Source organism: Channa argus, chromosome 1, assembly GCF_033026475.1.
Source record: "Channa argus isolate prfri chromosome 1, Channa argus male v1.0, whole genome shotgun sequence".
Classification (NCBI taxonomy): Eukaryota; Metazoa; Chordata; class Actinopteri; order Anabantiformes; family Channidae; genus Channa; species Channa argus.
The window spans coordinates 3,038,973-3,045,179 of NC_090197.1; the positions used below are offsets into that span (position 1 = coordinate 3,038,973).

Below are 6,207 nucleotides of genomic sequence, written 5' to 3' on the forward strand. Positions count from 1 at the left end.
TCACCAGCTTGTTGTAAACCAACATCATCACGCTGATCTCCATCCTCCATCATCTCCACATCCATGTTCTCTCTCTCTCCTCTGATATATTTCACCCTCAGATCAGACTCAGTTTGAATTTCTGTCGACATGTTGATGAACTAAAGAGCTAAAAACTAAGTGAACTTCTTTGTGACCAGTCTTCACTGTCTGTTTGTGTCTGAGTCAGGCAGTTTTGAACAAAGAGCATCAAGGAAGTAGCAGCAGAACAAACCACAACCACTGACACTTTAAATACATTTATGATGAAAAAAAGAGGAAGTCGCATGATGAAGAAAACCTTCTTTGCCACAAATGTAATTGGGAGATTAAATGATTGAGCTGTTTGTTTTGAAAAAGCTAAGCAAACTTTTTCTTCTAAAATCTTATTAATATTTGTACTAAGACTTCTTTTAATTCATACAGACGAAAACATTAGTCACAGGTGAGTTTTTTTTATCTGATCACATTATAAATACAAACAGAAACACAACATATGACGTTGTTGTGACACAGGAAATGTGACGTCTACACTTTTATATTTTCTCTCATAAGGAACTTTATTCTACAGCAAGTTCTCACAGTCAGTGATATTTCAAATGCTGCTACAACATTCACATTGCTGTATTTTAGCCAGTGGAAAAAAAACTAATTTCAGCTTTACTGACACACACAGTGAGTAATCGATAGTTTCCCAGATCTTTTAGATTTAATTCAAGATTTAATTTGCAGCATTTACATGACGGTGTTTGCTGTGCTGCTACTGAAGCTGAACTCTTCCCAATTGTTCCTGCAGAATTCCTCAACATGAGCATATTTTTCAATGAAATTTGTTTTCCTGACTCCAGGTTGATGAGAAACTAAAGACGATGCTTAGATCAGTTTTAGCAGAAACAAGCTCATTAATAAACCAAGTAAAGACGAAGTGAAGCTGCAGTTTCCTGTGACTGCAGCAGTTTAGTGGGACTACAGAGTTAGTAAGTCCACATGTAGTTGTTGTGTGGATGACTTCCAACCCCACTACTCTGTCTGCACCATAGAGCACAGAGGGACAATATCTATGGAATAAAGAGGATTGAACATGTGACACAGAATGAACAAGTCAACAAATGTGAGATGACTCTGAGGATCAGGAACATTTCAGAGTTTGACAAACAGCTTCATCCCAACACTACACACGTCTCTGTCATCAGAGGAAGCAGGAAATCTACTTCTCAAAGATCCAGTTTTTATAAACATTATCATTGTATCTACTTTGTGTCCATTTCCCTTGTTGATCACAGCATGATGCAACATTCAGGCCTGTAGCATTTCCCAGCTTTGCTGTGGCCCCGAACCTGTGGGACAAATCAAAAGTGGACTGAAAAAGTGGTTGGAAAGCTGCTCTCTGAATCCATCCCTGGGACTAATTATCATATTCAGCTTTTTCCTTCATCTGTTCTTCACTTTCTAAAGAGCAGAGAAGAGGCAGCTGCTCCTTCATGCTGAGATCAAGTTCAAGAAAGTTTGAGTCTAAATGTTGAAGCTAGTTTTTCTTCCACCATGTTTGTTCTGTGTGAGGATACAGAGAGCAACACACACATTCAATCCTCTGAACTGTGACCAAAGCTTTGAACCATGTTTCAATCCTGACTCATTGTTACTGCAGCTCATCACAGACTGGAGATGAAGACATCAAATCATGTTTAACATGTTACTGTTTTATGCTTCTAATGGCAAAAGAACAAAAACTCTTACGTTTCTGTCAGTGGTGAATCATCCACCCATTCCCATTGATATCCTGTAGATGCTGTTTTGTTCTCTGTCGTCCGTAGACCAATCCAGGACTCTTCATTCTTATTAAAGTCAGTGATTAAATCCTAATAGTTAACAAGAGACAAAAAAACAATGCGGTGGTTTTCTTGAAAACCTTAAAGAAAACGAGTTCATTATATTTCTCTTTGATACATTCGTCGGAAACAGTCGACCTGATAAAATTCAGCCCGTCGCATAGTTCTGTCATCGTTTCAGTTGTTTCTTGGCCATCAGGTTCAAAACAGGAAGCTTTATACTGCTTTCACAAAAGAAATAAAATGGGGACCTTATCTTATTGTTCTGACTGAAGAGTCAGTTACAGATGACAATCAGTCTCTGCTGCATGAATGCATCACTCTCACTGCAGATACTCGTCCTTTGTGCTGGGGGATGGCATGTGATTACAGTTTGTGGTCTGCAGGTGGCGCTCAGCTTACACTCATAATACGTGCACATCATAACACCCACCAAAACCACTAGTACTGTATATTCAATTCAATTCAATTCAACTTTATTTATATAGCGCCAATTCACAACAAAGTCATCTTTGTTTCCTATGAACTTAAATCTTTAAAAAAAAAAAAAAAAAAAAAAAAACTTTTTGCTCTCTTGCACTTGTATCTCGTGAACTGTGAACACTTTTCTGATAGGACTTTGCTCTGATGTTTTCTCCTTGACTTAGATTCTTGCTGCCTTGTACCTCACTTTTAAGTCGCTTTGGATAAAAGCGTCTGCTAAATGACTAAATGTAAATGTAAATCTCAGGGCACTTTACAGAATAAAGTCAAGATTATAAAGATATATAAAGAGAACCCAACAATTCCCCCTTGAACAAGCCATAGGCAACAGTGGAGAAGAAAAACTCCCTTTAACGGAAGAAACCTCCAGCAGAACCAGGCTCAGGGTGAGCAACCATTTGCCTCGACCGGTTGGGGTGAGTGGAAAGGGGAGAGAGAAAAGAACAGAGCAACAAAAAGCAACAACAAAACATCGGGCAGATTGGTAGGACCAGTAGCTGCACACTGGAAGATACACAGCTTCAATGCCGGGGGACACCTGCAGAAAGGGACAGAGAGAGGGGGACAGAGGACGACAAAGACAACTACGGGAGAGAACACACAGAGTTAATGACATACAGTGGTGACAATTGCGGGGTGAGAGGAGAGGAGAGAGGGTCAAGAGGAGGAAAGGAGCTCAGTGCATTGGGGGGTGGGTCCCCCAGCAGTCTAAGCCTATGGCAGCATAACTATAACTAACTATATGCTTTATTAAAAAGGAAGGTTTTAAGCCTAGACTTAAAAGTAGAGAGGGTCTCTGCTTCCCGAATCTGAACTGGGAGCTGGTTCCACAGGAGAGGAGCTTGATAGCTAAAGGCTCTACCTCCCATTCTACTTTTGGAAATTCTGGGAACCACAAGTAGGCCTGCATTCTGAGAGCGAAGTGGTCTACTGGGATGATATGGAACTATGAGATCTTCTATATATGATGGAGCCTGACCATTCAGAGCTTTATATGTAAGAAGCAGGGTTTTAAATTCTATTCTAAATTTAATGGGAACTAGATTAGCTAGCTATGTACACCAACATGGTACTGGAGTCAAATTTACTACAGTATAATATTCAAGCCACATGAAAATAGCAGATGTTTCTTAGAAATAAAGTTTGAAGGCCACTAAGTATCTTGTTGTCATGAGATCAGTGGATCAGAAACACACACACACACACACACACACACACACACACACACACACACACACACACACACACACACACACACACACACACACACACACTCTCACTCTCACCTGTTCCTCTTTGCTGTTGATAATCACCAGATATGATTCTCTGCTCTCACAGTCTTTTCTGCCGTCAGACCATTTTTTCTCCTCAGTGGATTTAAAGCATTCACACAGCAACGACATTAATTCTAACACCAACTGGTGTTTTTAATGAGAAACACGTCATCATTGTTTTTCACAGACACAGTTTTACCAGATTGTGAGAAATATGCATCATGGGATCTGGTTGAGTATTTGCTGCTCAGAGATGTTTTTACTTACAGTTTATGGACAGGAACATGATTACAGCCATCATCAGGAGACACATCACTCCCAGACACAGAGCAGCTCATCTCAAAGACTTTCTCTTATTCTTGGTCTGTGGTCTTACAGAGACCAAACACACAGAGCAACTTGAGTAATTTTCAAGTGGCTAATGGTGCTACTTTGATTGGAAAGCTGAGTCGACCAAAGTGAAGAGAGGGAAACCTCAGTGTTCACACATCAGACTGTACCACAGAGTAATGTTTCTAACATTTGTCTTATTTTCTCACTTACCTCCTTCCTGTGACTGAAAATTATTCTGAGTATCTCTGATGAAATCAGCATTACTCTAGATACCAACCTCTCTTTCCCGTACTGTCCTGCATCTTCCTCCACTCTTTGGTCATACCTCAAGTTTCTGTGTTGATTAGCAGAATCATTTGATGACATCTTGTTGATGTTGATCAGTTACTGAGCTGCAGTAAAACTTTGGGATTGTTTCAGCGTAGACAGCACTGCTACAGACAGAGTACGAGTAAAGGTACATCAACTAACTTTGCTGAGGCTGTCATGGTTTTGTGGTGAGGCTCTGGTTGGTAGAGCTCACACAAAACCAGCGGATGTGCATCACTTCGCTCACGTATGATGGTGCTGGATAAAAATGACTTGTCACTGCAAGTAAAAAATGTTGTCCAGTCCTTATGGAACCATTTTGACACATTACAAACATAATTGTAAAGATGAATATTGATGTGTTGTTAACAGAAGCTCCATGATGTCCAGGAAGGCTCTTAAACGCAGACTTCACCAATGTTTAACTTGCTCTCTATAGCTTTAGTTTAGGATGTAAATGTGCAATAATGCTTTTCAACTTTCCTCTGACCTTCTTATATTAAAATGTTTCTCTAGTTCTATTTGAAAAACTCCTCCATGATGACATCACCCGGAGGACTTTTTCTATTATTAGGAGTTCAGATGATCATCTGGGGGAGCTCTGGAGAAGTTTGATCAGTGTGAGAACTTCCAGCTGCAGCTGTTGACCAGAACCAGCACAAAAAGAACATCTGATTTTGTAAGTGAAGGCTAGAAACTGAAAATAACCATCATCACAATAATTTAATGTGTAGAAACACTTACCCACAGCAAGTTTCACAGTCTGATCTGAAAAAGCAGAACAAACCACAACCACAGATACTTTTAGCATGTTTGTTAGTGTCTGATGAAAACCTCATTTTATGGTGGGTGTAGAAACAACTGGAGGACTCTATTATCAATGCACTTGAGCTTTAAAACCCACTGAAAAACTGCAAAATATTTATTCTTTCCTGTAGATAAAGTGTGTAAACCCACTTCCAGCAGTCATTACTGGTTCTGGACTAGATTTCTACATTTATGTTATCAACTGCATCATTGAGCAGAAAGAAATATTAACATCACTGCCTGGAAAATGGCACAGTCCACTGTAGGGGTGTTTGATTTTGTATGAAACGCTTCTTAAGGTCACATGGGGGGAATCTGTCACGTTCTAAAATTATAGTGACTGATGATGAAACTGTCCTAAATAATAAAGAAGTGGCTCAATAGCTGCACATTCCAGGATCAGATGCTGGAAACTTGAACACTGCCCTCACAAGCTCCAGAACATCAACATTGTTTGAGTCACATAATCAATCAAAATCAATCAAAAATGTATTTATACGGAACCTTTTATACAGATCAATGCAATTCAATATGTTTTGATTGAAATGTTGATGAAACGTCTATCAAACAAGGAAAAAGCTAAAAGTCAAAACATTTTGAAGCTCAGCTGCTTTCAGTACCATTATTAGTCCAACAAGGCTTTCGAAGTCTCTCAACTGAGACATCAAATTACAGTTCATGAGCTTTCAAAAAGCACATTTTAATTGGCATTATATTGTAGCACCTGGGGCAGACTACAGAAAACTTCCTGATTCCTTGAAGCATCAACATTATATCTGCATCCAGGTTTACAGGTTCGGGGGTTTTGCATCTGCGGTGCATTTGCTAAAGTCAAAGTATCAGGCATTTAGTGCCCGTGTGTAATAAAACAGAAGTCTGTTATCCCCGACATCGAAAGAAGCTCAACTCCTAATCAATACTATTAAAGGTTTTCTGTTTGTTGCTGAAGTCACACACATCTGATTTGTGTTGTAATTAGTCTCAGCTGATATTAGCCATCCAGTCCATCAGGTCATGGTCTCACTTACTCCTCCCTGTAAGAACGGACTTTGTTCACACTCTGGGGCCAAGTTGGTTCTTCTGGTTTTCTCACACCCTAGTTTTGCTAATCCTTCTTGTTTAACTCTTGCCCAATTTTCTTAGCTTCCTTTGTT

The 6,207-nt window shown here is 39.6% G+C and overlaps 1 long non-coding RNA gene across 1 annotated transcript; it reads right to left on the reverse strand.

Moving 5' to 3' along the window:
- Positions 1–308: 308 nt before the first annotated feature.
- Positions 309–4,839, reverse strand: LOC137100200 (uncharacterized). The gene is made up of 3 exons (XR_010910864.1): positions 3,617–4,839; positions 1,756–1,877; positions 309–1,355 (listed from the first exon to the last, which is right to left on the reverse strand). It is a non-coding gene; the product is annotated as an uncharacterized lncRNA (long non-coding RNA).
- Positions 4,840–6,207: the final 1,368 nt, after the last annotated feature.